The following is a 13191-nucleotide window of genomic DNA, read 5'->3' on the forward strand; positions in this document are numbered from 1 at the left end:
TGAAGCTTGGAATATTCACTTGATATCCTCCTCTTCCATTATTCTGCTGTATTCCTCTGCTCTCTATGCTTTCTTAGTCATACGATAAGACTTGGAGGAAAAGATCCTTCTCCCACACGGATGCTGCAATCTAGATAGTCCAATATCCATTATTCAGCTTGAATTCTGTCACCTCTCTCCATCCATTCTCACTGAAACTGAAATTTCTTAACGTTCATTCCCCAAATGTAACTCCCTCATTATTCACAAGCATATTACTGACATCATTTTGCACATGTTCTGTTTCTCCTGCTCTAGTTAAAGTCTCTTAAAGAATGCCTGCACTTCTTAAATTTTTCCTTTACCCTAGGGGAGCACTTCATGTTATTAGCTATGATATATTTTTCAAAATCACCTGAAACACTCCTCAAAACCTCACGTTCCACATTTCTTACTTGGTGTCTGACATGCCACTGCTTTTAGATTCAGGAATTATAGAATACCCCTGGGCTCAGATAAGAAGCATTCAGTGAAATACTGTATGAATAAAAAAAAATCAGGATAAAAAAAAAATCCACTATATAAACAGGGCCAAGACAGTTCATTAGAGCTGTAATACTCATAGTTGCTAGCATAAACACATAGGTTTTACTGTCTGCATGCAATGACTCTATCTTATTTTCACTATTAATAAAAAATATGGATTCGGGGAGGGATAAAGTGGGTTTAATGAAGAATTTTTTAAACTCTAATAAGATGATGGATCTACTGAGCAAATGCATTGATTCTGAGTGCAGTGAAAAGGCGACCGCCACTACAACATCCATGAATATGTAGGTAGGCAAAGGTAATGCCAGGATTTCCTTTCACAAGGCCTGTTTTTCACTAGTTTCAGAATCTGGCCTGCAAACTCTCACTGTAGACTATATTTGGCACCGATCACTTCAGCCTGGGAGCATTTTCTTGCCACAAATAAATTTTGCAAACAAATCCAGGCCATTTTTACGTGGTTAACAGCGCAAAAGACATTTTGCATGCTTGTTAGTGGCCTTCCAAAAAAATGGCTTTGATTTTTAAAAATACAAAACTTGGCAAGTGATAAATCCACAGAACTGCAGAGACTACGCACATGGAATAGTCTGAATGGAAATTTGGTTAAAAATAAACAAAGAGTTTAACTTTGCCACTTAGTTTGTTGTTGTTGTTTTTTTTTTTTTGAAACAAGTTATAGTTCTTTCTACGCGAGAGGCTTTTGAAAGTTACTCCAGTTCTCCACAGGAGATTTAAAGCATACTTTAGCACTGCGTTTTGCATACAGTCCTTCAGTGATGCTGTGGACTTGATGACACTGGAGAAAACTTGCCCTCACAATCTCAGACCATCCTTTTGCTAATCTTCTGCACTGTCAAACTCGGTTTCAGTGCATTTTTTTGGCATTGTTATAAGAGATATACACTTGAATGCCTATGTTTAGGCTCATCCTCGCCATTCACCAGAGGTTTCACATGAACTGTCTCATGCAAAATGCAAAAAAAAAAAATGTTGCTATACAAAAAAATCCCTCCTCTCAGTAAACAAACCAGGCTTGGAAAAGAAGGTGAACATTTCTCAATCTGCATCTTCAAAAGACTGGCAAACAAAGTCAGGCTATTATACTCCAACGAACCTGCTGATTTCACAACCTGCAGTCTCTCTGACAGCTGTGCAGACTTTCTGGCTTCAGCACGTTTGCACATGTGAAAATTAAAATGTAATCAACAACTTTTTTTTTCTTGCAATGGAAAAGGAAGAAAGCTTTTTTTTTTTTTCCCTCTGGTTGTTACACTCCTACACACTCAATAAGAATAAAAGGCCTAAACTTACTGCAAACACTGAAGTGAGTGAACATGAGTCTACAGAAAGAGGGAATGGAAATCTAGTAATACATACCATTTTACCTGTCGGAGTGTAGAACACAGGTACCCAAATCTCTAGTTCCTGCACACACAAAAAATAAAACCAACAGTAGGGCGATTCCATGTCACTGCCATTAACTGCCCTTATTTTCTGCTTGATTCTGCAGCAGAGGAGAACATGTTCCTAAATCCCATTTACTCATTTCCTCTCCCACTCATAGCAGTAATACTTAATCACCTCCTCTGCCAGTGCAAGCTAAAATGCCAGCTTTTGTGCTGGGGATAATCAGGTATAAGCACATGATCCTTCTTCTGCCACTCTTTGGTTCAAAGGCAGTGACCTCAGAGAGTTATTATTGAATTATCAAGAAATAATTCAATATTGCAAGGACTTAAACCACTGCAAATTAGACCTATCAGAGCTCATCGGCCTGTGAGGCCTGAACTCTGGAGCATTCAATAAGTAAACCTCTTAAAAACATGTAGCCATTCTCCTGCAATGAAGAGAGTCTGCAGATATGGAAATAGTATCTAGATGCAGCTGTGTTTGCATTTGACAAGCAGATTGTTATCATTGGGAAAATGTGGCATCGGAGAGGTTCTAGAAGCTTGGAGGAACCACACCAGACCCTGAAGTCCTTGTATCTTGTGTATATTTCTGACAGAAGAAGGGAGGGAGGAAGGGAGGAAGGGAGGGGGAAAAAAAAGAAAGGGAGGAAGGGAGGAAGGAGGGAAGGGAGGAAGGAGGGAAGGAAGGAAGGAGGGAAGGAAGGAGGGAAGGAAGGAAGGAGGGAAGGAAGGAAGGAGGGAAGGAAGGAAGGAGGGAAGGAGGGAAGGAAGGAGGGAAGGAAGGAAGGAGGGAAGGAAGGAAGGAAGGAAGGAAGGAAGGAAGGAAGGAAGGAAGGAAGGAAGGAAGGAAGGAAGGAAGGAAGGAAGGAAGGAAGGAAGGAAGGAAGGAAGGAAGGGAATTCTGTAAGCCTTATTGACACTCTGTGACAGCTCTGATGGCTAGGATATACGCATATGATGAAAGGAAAATGGAAAAAAGATGTTAGCATTTCCAACTGGATATTCAGGTGGCTGGTAACAGCATATTTAGTCAATGCTAAAAATTGTTATGACTACTGAAAAATGGATATCACAATACAAAAATAGGTCACACAAGGGGCACTTCTGAAGAGCTGGTCACCATGTCCTTTGGAAAACCCAAACTTCTGAGAGAGTGGCTGTAGCTGACTGCTTTTTAGTGTCACATGAAAGATTAATCCATTTGGTGAGGCTGGGAAGGGTTAAGGTGGTTTCTTCAGGATTTCCAGGAGAGTCGTAGTAACCAGTGCCAAGACTGGAATAAACTGAAGCATAGCTATACTGAAATGAATTAAAATGCCCAGTTATTCAGGACTCAAATAGCCTTGTGAGCTGTGCGTTATCACAAAAAAATACTTCAGTGACAATTTTTCAGAGCATTAGGAAAAACAGCATTGAGAATATATCTTTCTTAACGTACATAAAATAACAGCATTTAAATGTGCAGTCTAACTCTAGGCTGTTTTGAGCTTTCTATAATACTTGTATTGGAACAGAAAGGGTGCATTTAGGGATGCTTTATTTCAGCGTGACAAATGGTGGAAACATATGAAGAATCACATGCAATGCATGGAATAATAAAGATTTTCATCTAAACAGTCATAGAGAGACTCTTTAGAGTGTTTTTGAGACTGCACTTATTTCTTTAGTTACTCTGTCTCTAAAAAAAAAATAAATGTATTTACATAGTGCTTATACCATTAATGTGTGGTTTGGTTCAGGGTATTCACAGGTGCATTTGTTAGCAGGAATAATTGATTTATGTTTAAGGAATAGTAACTTAGTAGCCTGATCTTTAAAAGGGTGCTTGTTACTGCATCTCTCATAAACTTCAGTGCTGAGCAATGGAAGCTAACCACCTGCAGAAGGAAGGGAGTATTGCATGGGGGCAGCGGGTTTTGGTGTTCATACATACACACAGAATCATATACACATATGAACCATGAAACTAAAACAAACAATTAAAAATATCATAATACAGCACAGTGCCAAAAACAATGAGATACAGTATTCTGGTGATTTTACCTTACAGCCATTTTAAAGAAATGGTTAAAACAAGTGGAAAGAAATTAATGATTGCAGGCACGTTATGTTGCAAATGTGCTTTTCCTTAGAAAGGTGTAATTGTGTACAGAGGTGAAATACACACCTGTGAGAATAGAAAATACATACTTGTATTTCTGAATATTATGTTTGTGCTTTATGATGTCCTATCTAGCATAAAACTATTATTTATTCCTCTATTATGAGTACCAAGCTGCACTGCAAAAACGGGACTTACAGCTATACAAACACATCTTATTTCATGTACATAGGGAGAAATATGTCTTCTCAGTACTTGTTGGGAATGCAGCCCAAATGTGTGGCCATCAGCCTTTAAATCACAAGCTAACATGAGGACACATGTAAAACATTTCATCTTCTATTTTTACTGTTTCTTAATATATTTGTGAGTAGCATTTATTTTTATTTTTCTTTTTTTTTTTTTTTTTCCAACTCCTGATACTTCCACTTGTGGCAGTAAAATGCTTTGTTTTCAGGTTGCTTTTTTAAAAAAGTAAATAAACAAGCAAATTAATAAAAAAAAAGAAAATTCACCCTAGAAGCATTGATTTTTTAGGGAGAGACGGAATATACCCAAGAGAATCAAACTGCAGAACATTCACTTTCTCCATAATGAATCTCCAGACCCCAGGCAACTGCAATTACAGTATCCTTCCACAGCAGGAACCTCTGTTGTTATTGATACCTTTTATAGTTCATGTCATGTAGAGAGGCTCCCAGAAGATGTGATATTCTAAGACCAGGCTGGATTGCAAATGGTAGCAGGTTGAAAAGAGACATTTCTGCTTCCATCTAGAAATACCTTCCAATACCTCAAGATGTGAAAAACATCAGACAGCAAGTTATGGCAGAGGGCTAGCTAAATTGCTAAAAAAATCCCATTTGAAAGTATGGATTCTACTTTTGTGTCTTGAATAATAGTGAAAGGAAACAATACATAACATATTCTACACAAAATGCAGACGTCTGCGAAACAGAACTGCATTTGTAGTTTAGAAGTTTACTAAGAAGGCAGATGTTTTCTGTTACGTGTCAGCCTTGGGCTACTCCCCATCATCTACTGTCTGTCAGTCTTCCCAGTTTCCATTAGATCAAAAATTTAAAACAATTTCTGCTATTTAATCTAAGCAATTGGGCAGTTTCCTAGAACAAGGTTGACAGATATATTTTCATGTATATTTTCACTTTTTAAAACATTCCATTGTCTTCAGAGAGATGTGCATTTTGAGCAGGGTCAAACAGGGCTGTGTTTGCTGTGTTTGTTAGAATCTACTCAAATTCTTCTACATAGAACTGGGGTCTGAGAAATATTCTTTGTGTGACCTCTGCAGAGAATTCATACACAAGACTTCTGCTAGCACCAAATCCTCTCTAGATGATATCTAGGCGCTTGAGTGTCCCCTTGCCCTTGAAACTCCAGTCCTTCAACTGCTTCTTCATGTAGCAAACTGACCTTGTATCTAGACCTCTCCTATTGATCATGAATTTCTCTATAACCACTAAATACTTTTTTCTTTTGTTCCAACTCTTTTCTCTTCCCTGATGCTCAGTTATCAGGAAGCCCGAGATAGGATTTATGTGTCCTAGCTTTTGCTGCCTAAAATGGGAAATATTCTGGTCTGGAATAGTCATAGTCAATGGATAAAACAGGTTCTTCTTTTGGACCATCCGATCTTAGATAGTTATCCTAGATCTATCTGATCACAGCTGTTTATTTTATGATGTTTTGAGTTGTCTCTGAAAACGCTTATTTCTCATCAAAGTATACAGAGGAAGCTCTGGAAGGTTTACTCAAATATCAGTATCAATGTTTTAGGTGACTCCAATACAGCAGACTAAACATACTCATCCTGACTGAGTGCAAAGAAGTAAATAGAAGATGGGAGAGAGACTAAAGGTTCAAGAAAAAGAAAAAAAAGAAAAAGAAAAAAAAGAAACAAGAAAGGAAAGAAATGTCTGAGTGGCAGAATAACCAACAGCTTGAAAGGTAAAAAAAAAAATACCTGAGTCTGTAAGTAATAGTTATGTGTCTCTCTCGAGAGCTTTGAATTGATCCTAGAGAGTTTTATTCTCACATTCCTCTGTTTTTACAAAATGCCTCTGAAACTCACAAGGAAAATGACTGTCTTAGTCCTACTTTAATGTTTGGTGTCCATGGAGGGCAGACAGCTTATCATTACCATCAGTTGCTTGACTAAGTCAGATGGGAAAGGTACAAACTGTGATGGAACTAGACATATCAGCCTACAGTAAGCCTGTGAGTGTAGTATGTGAAATATCCTTTCTTAGTTTGTACTTTAAAAGAAAACAACATAAAAGAATCTCAGGGAAGCAATACCTTAATGTAGGCATTTTTTATTAGCTCCTCTATAATTTTGATAGGGACTATGCATGGGATTACATGTTAGTGTCTGCTGGATTCAGCAGTCCAGTATAGGTTATTTTTATTGACTAGGTTTAGGCTAAAAAAATGAAGATGACTTCAAATCAAGCATAACTCAAAGCTTGCAAGCCAAAGGTACGCAACAAAAATTTTATGCAAAGGCAGCAAGATTTCACAAACTGAGACACTTTTTTTTTTTTTTTTGCAATTAGAAGTTCTCTCTGGGGTTTTGGATGAGATACGCAAGTCAGCTGTCTTAATTTTGAGTTGGGAGCAACATGGCAGGAGGTCAGCTATAGGCTGGAATCATTGTCTGTTGTCTTTTGAACATATAAAATGCTATGAGAAAGTGCTGTACTCTAAAGTATCAAAACTACCCTGAAAAATCAATATCCCAGCTTGGACATCAAAAACAGGTCAATGTATTTTGTATAGTTCAGCTGGGACAGATGTGTGCTGGGAATTTCAGTGTTTCAGCCCTCCTGTTAACCTCAGAGATGGTTAATTTCCAGTTGACTGAAACTAGTTTAACCTTTGTTAACCATGTTTCTATTTCCCATCTGCAAAAGTCAGATAAAATATTGCCTTTGTTCCACTCTTCTTCTGCTTAGTCTGATCTGGTGGTTATTTCTTTTTTTTTTTAAATTAGGAACTTTGCATCTGAGCAACACTCAACACCTCTCCTATTGCTTAATACACTTTCCTAATTGGTATCTGTAAATCTACGGTATGAGTGTGGTACTGGACAATTTCAAAGCAGATATTTACATTTGAGGTGCTTGTCTGAGGCTCCTTCTACAGAGAAAAGAGAAATAAGTGTTTTGGCAGTCAACTCATCTGACCTATTTTAGATAGATCTGTTGGTATGAGATGAGCAGCTCATTTTCCTACTCTAACTATGCAGAGGACTGCCATCATAGATGTTCTGAGAAAAAAAAATAAAAATGCATATACTCTCAGTATGATTTGGGCAAGAAGTGTTCAGAAAATGATAGCTACACAAGTGTTGGCTTAGCTTTATCCCCCCCTTAGCACCATCTTTACCAAGCTAGGATTAAACAAAGATACTGCTTAAAGTATGAACTTCAAATCCATTATTCTGCTAGGCTTCTTGTTGAGATTAATTTTAGGTGGTTCATCTTCTCCCTCAGAGAGAGAGAGATTTGTAGCTGGACAGTTGTTAAGAAAGTATGAAGTATTTTGATAGGACCTGTCTCCATACATACTTATGATATGGCAGAAAAGATGTTAAGAATCTTTATTTCTTGCTTTTCCAAATCTAGAGTGTTATCAAAAAGCAGAAAAGAATTGCACACTGATAATCAGCCATCATTAAGACAGCTGGAAATCATCCTAGGTACCCTGCTCCGGATGTCCCTGCTTGAGTAGGGGTTGGACCAGATGGACCCAGAGGTCCCTTCCAGCCTTAACTATGCTTTGATTCCATGACATTAAACAGGTTTACAAAGAAGTAAATTTGTCACGGGGTTTTTAACATTTTCATACACCTTACAGTGTTCTACTTCTCTTTCCCTGTTGTCCTTATCTTAGACAGATTTAGGATATTGAACATGCACAGATAAGACTTCATGACTACCTACTTTGACAGATACACAGATAAGAATGTGATGTTAAAGTGATTTAGCAAGGTTGAAGTATTTAGGAATGGTTTTAAAGGCGCTTCAAAAGTGGTTTACTACCACAAAGGCATCATTGAAGCATTTATAGTTCTTTCTACTTCTTCTTCTAGGATAGGGGATAAGAAGGAAGAAAGGAAGAAAAGGGATATGAATGCAAAGACTCAACATTAATTCACTGCCAAAAATAAGAGATGAAGCATGGAATTATGCCTACAAAATTCTCAGCATAATTATTATCAACACACACCTATCCTTCTATAACTGTAATTTCTTTTTCTACTCTAATTTCTTTTCTTCCCATTTTTCTTAGACACAGTGCCATGAAGTTTCCATTATTTTCTGTGTATCATGAAAAGGTTTGTGTAACCCAGAGAATAAAATGTTGAGAAATACTTAATTTTTTTTCTCCCCAGTTTTCTAAATGAATGACTGAACTGTTACCACAACTACTAGAATAACTGAATCAGAGAATGGTTTATGTTGGAAAAGATCTTCAAGATCTTCAAGTCCAACTATCAACTTGACCTACCAAGTCTCATAGCTAAATATGTCCCTTAGCACCACAAACTGAGGACATTTTGCATCTTCAAAAAGATTGAGTATCCAGAGGTGCTCTAAAGCTACATCTTTAAAGAAACAATGCATTTTTTATACTCAACAGCAATTAAGCTGAGAGAGTTTGAAAATGGAAACCCTTTCCTTTCTGTAAGAACTAAGCTGTTCTGACATTGCAGTAGAACAATTTTATTGAACTTCCAAGGACACACAACACTAAATATTCACAGAATTTCAATTTACCCTCTGCATAAAGAAGGTCTCTCTCTCCTTTATTCAGTCACCAGTTATCTGCTGAGAGAGCTAACAGGTAGGCCACTTTAGGCCAAACTTACAAAGCATTTCTTCATTCGCCATTTAGCGCATTTTACTTTATACTGAACCTTATCATTTCAAACAGAAAACGCCATACAATGCTAAACAGAAAAGAGATGTTCTTTGTTTCTCCTGAACAGCATCCTGATGGTCTCTCCTGCAGCATGACTTGTTCAAACCACTGCCAAGAAGGACAGTTTGGAAAATGGGCATAATTTATGCATATTATTAACACATGTGTTAGGTGCTGCCCTGACCAAAGGAGATGCTATTCTAGTATCTCTTTTTATTATTATTTCTATTTCTCTTTACGACAAAATCCTTTGCCCAGATAAGAAATTAAAGAAGTCTAATAAACCAGAACTACTCTAAGTTTTCTGGTATCATCTCTTCTGTTTCAGTCCACAGCAAATCCACTGCTCAGCTGGAGCAGACAGATCTGGTACTGAAGTCAACTACACACCCATCAATTTGGTGTGAATGCTGAAGGTCTTTACATTCCAAAAGAAATCTCATCAGACTACAGCATACGGCTTTCTTCACTTTGTTTTTTATTATTATTATTATTATTATTTCCAACGGAAGTAACTTCTATTCACTCTGAAACTGCTCTTACTTCTGCACAGGCCACGCAGCATTTGGAGCAGTGACTTCAAGTAATTGGTATATATATAAATTATTGTTACAAATTTGCAGGTGTCAACTTTCTAATCTAACCACTGTCAGCATCTTAACTACAAAAGACTCAATGAGAATCAGAAAAATATTTTATAATAAAAGACTAAATCCTTCACAAATGTAAAAATGTTAGTCCCCCGGGTTATATATAAATCTAACTGAGTACCATAAGGCTGCAGTGTGCTAATTTATGACTATGCAAACAAGATGCACCTATGTAAAAAATGCTCATAAGAGAAAAGGGAAGATCCTCTGTTATTTCTGAAAACTCATTCAGGGACATGGACTGAAAACTCCATGTGTGATGTAACCGTGTGGCCAAGGGTTTCATATTTTATGTGAGACTACTCTGAACAATCACAGGTGATGCAAAAGTCACATTCGTTTTTACAGGCTACCTGGAGTTGTATAGTGATGCATATAGAGAGATAACATGAGACAGACATCTAGAATTCATTTCTTTTGCTATGGAACTAGGGAAAAAATCCTGTATTTTATTCAATGCTGGAAAGGGGTTATTAATTTTCTTCTGTAAGTTTACAGAGAGAAAGGTACACAGCGGACACAGTAAACAAAAGTTTTATGAATACTCTTATTTACACTGTGCTTAAAAAGAAACAGCATCTCTGTCTGCTCTACAGTTTCTTTGTATGCAGACTAAATTTACCTGGCTTATGGGTTCTCTCTGAAAAATAGCTCAAACATAAAAATAACCCCAGCAACATGTTTAGTGGTTGCCCTTTTGCTGACAAATACATGGTTAGGCTACAACAAAGGATTACATTTCTTCGATGCAGCAATGGAAAAACACAGAGGCAGGATTTAAAATGCAAGAAAATTAATTTTCATAACACAGTTGATAGTAAAAGATAGTTACCTGTGCTGCAGTTCATAAAGAACTCTTTTGTTGTGGAATCATAGAATTGTTTGAATAGAAAGGGATCTTTAGCTCCTTAGTGCTCTTCTGTTTTTAAATAGTTGGTACTCAATATGGATCAACCAACTCATCCACAAAAAATCTTAATGTTATCCAGCTCTAGTATAATTTAAGATTAAACTGAGGCTACAGAAGATGTATGTGTCCAGTGCTGGTCAAAGAGCTGTGCCTGCTCTGCAAACAAACCAGATTTCTGCATGTCTGTGTATATGTCCATGCCAATGCAGAAAAACATGCGAAAGCCTGTATCTCAGTCCTAAATCCTTTCAAAAAAAATATGCAATTGAGCCCCACTTCACTTGATGTGGTAACACAGTAATAGGTAAATGGAGCAACTCTACTACTTCAATAAATTTTTTTACTGACAAGCATATTTCTTGGAGAAACTACTTAGGCAACCTGAATCCTTATCAAACTTCTTCCTCAATGCTGAGGTCTTGCCATACCACTCATAGCATACTTGGAATCACAAAGAAACCTTCTCTGTGTATGTTTTTTGGTTGAGTCTTTACACATGCGTTAAGAAGGATTTGAGACATCACAAAATATCTGTGTGCCTGAAAAGCCTAAGATCAGGAAGCAATGGCACAATATGACAGATGTATTTTCATGAAAGACGATGTAAGAAAGAAAAGGGCAACACAGGTTGGGAAAAGGATAAATATAAAATGTCACAGCTCATCTTTGCATTTAGGTGAGTCAAATCTGATGCTCTAAAGTCAAAGGGGACAGATGACACATGAGCTGCTGCCCTGTAAAAAGGATAGCCAGGCTTTTGTCCTCGATGAGATTCTGATGTAGACTGTCTGTGTAAGAGAGTGTAAAAAACCTGAAAGCTGCACCAACATGAGTGAAATGGATTTCAGTAACTGTCTATCCTACATTCGAACAGTCAGGAAGGCCTAAAATTGACTAAATTTTTTTTTAGGTATTTCAGAGGAGTGAAGCCAAAACGATCTACACTTTGCAATGGATATGGCTCAGGCCTGAGGGCTGTGCTGCTGCAACCCAGGATGCCTGCAGGGATGTTCCAGCCACAAAGTGACCTTAGGCAACAAAGGACATGAACTCCTCTCTATCCTCTGACAATGTTTCAATGTGTTTTGACAGGGAGTCTCAATTAATAAAATCATGTTGCACCAGTAAGACTGGTTCAATAACTTTATTTGCAGATTCCAGTGCAACTGTTTTCTCCTGACAACAAGGCTTCAGTTCAGAAGTCTCTTTAACTTTTCTATTGATCTTTCTTCTTGAAGAATGTTCTTATTCTCTCCAGTTAATGCAGCCTGGATTGAAAACCTTATGTATCTCTCATACTGGTGGAAGTATGTACCATGTTTTTGTTAGGAAAAGATCCCAGGACAACCCAGATATCTGTGTAACTTTATCTTTGTAATTGATTCCTCTCTAATTTCTTGGTCTTGTAAATCTTCTTCAGATACTTGGAATGGATTTCATTCTTTCTGACCTTATCATTTGAGAGAGAAACAGCACAAACACTTTTGTTTTGTTTCCTTATCAAGAAGACATACCTTAAAAAGTATAAGTATCATGTGGATTTCAACTGAACTCTGATTTTGCAGATTGTGAAATGCCAATAACCCTTCCTCACTTTCCCATTTCTCAGGGATAGAATGCTTCATATTCAGCATGCTAAATTCTGCATCTTTGTCATTCATCTTCCATCTAAGCCTAAGGCAATGCAACTAATAAAATTTCTAGAACGATGCTTAATTTACTGGATGACTCCTGTGTGTTGCTTTCAGACATTCACATTGTATGACTCTCCTTTAAACCATATACTTGACTCCAGAACCACCTAAGAACCATCCCCTGTTCTCATACATAATCAAACTCCATATATTGCAGTTGAAATATTTCCAGTTCATCAAACTGGCATTTTCCAGATTGACTGTAAAACTTCTGTCTATTTCTGGTATTAGGTATTATTATGTGATACTGATATTCCTGTTCGTGTCCTTTCTGGACCTCACTTCACCTTGTCTCTGTTGTGCAATGGCCAGTGCATTGGCATACACTGCTGAGAATGATTTTGGCATTGTAAACACTCAGAACTACTCTATTGACAGGTGAAAACGAATAGAGATCTTATGTTTAGCTATGTTGACTCTGCTATGCTAACACAAATAAAATACAAGGGGCGGGGGAGGGGGGAGGAGCGGAGGAAGCGGGAGGGGGAAGCTTTATTTTTATCACCAGCATTTGAAGATAGCATATTGAATGCACCCTGGGATTAGATCTCTTGAGTCAAATAGTGCTGTATTTACCAACACTTTTCAGAGAAGAATGGCATTTTAAGTGATGCTTAGCAACACGCATCCTCCATTCTATTCTATTAGTTTTAACGCTTTTCCTGTTTACCTTTCATTTTGAGTGCAAAATAGAAAGGAAAAGAATTTCATTCATACTTGGAATGCTAGCATGTTCAGATAGCACTAGGCACAGAAATCCATTCTGTAATTCTGACACCGAATTCAAAGCCTGTCTGGAGCTCCCAATGGCTATCAAAACACAAAGCTTCCCCACCTCACAGCTGATGTCAGCTTTACGTGGACGTGCAATTAGTTAGCTTACACTATCCAGAAACAGATGGCTGTACAACTGCAAGATTAAAAACCAGCTTCCGAAGACAGGGAT

At 37.6% G+C, this 13191-nt stretch overlaps 1 protein-coding gene across 10 annotated transcripts in view; it reads right to left on the minus strand.

Moving 5' to 3' along the window:
• Positions 1-13191, minus strand: part of ENOX1 (ecto-NOX disulfide-thiol exchanger 1) — a 363111-nt gene that overhangs the window by 184546 nt on the left and 165374 nt on the right. The window contains exon 1 of one of the 10 annotated variants that reach the window (XM_090131454.1): positions 1909-1929. The exons of the other annotated variants lie outside the window; for them this stretch is intronic. The gene's annotated coding sequence lies outside the window, so the exon portion shown is untranslated. Of the gene's footprint in view, positions 1-1908; positions 1930-13191 lie in introns of those variants that run through there. 10 annotated transcript variants of the gene reach the window in all.

This window comes from Phasianus colchicus, chromosome 1 (genome assembly GCF_987193195.1).
Source record: "Phasianus colchicus chromosome 1, bPhaCol1.hap1.1, whole genome shotgun sequence".
NCBI lineage: Eukaryota > Metazoa > Chordata > Aves > Galliformes > Phasianidae > Phasianus > Phasianus colchicus.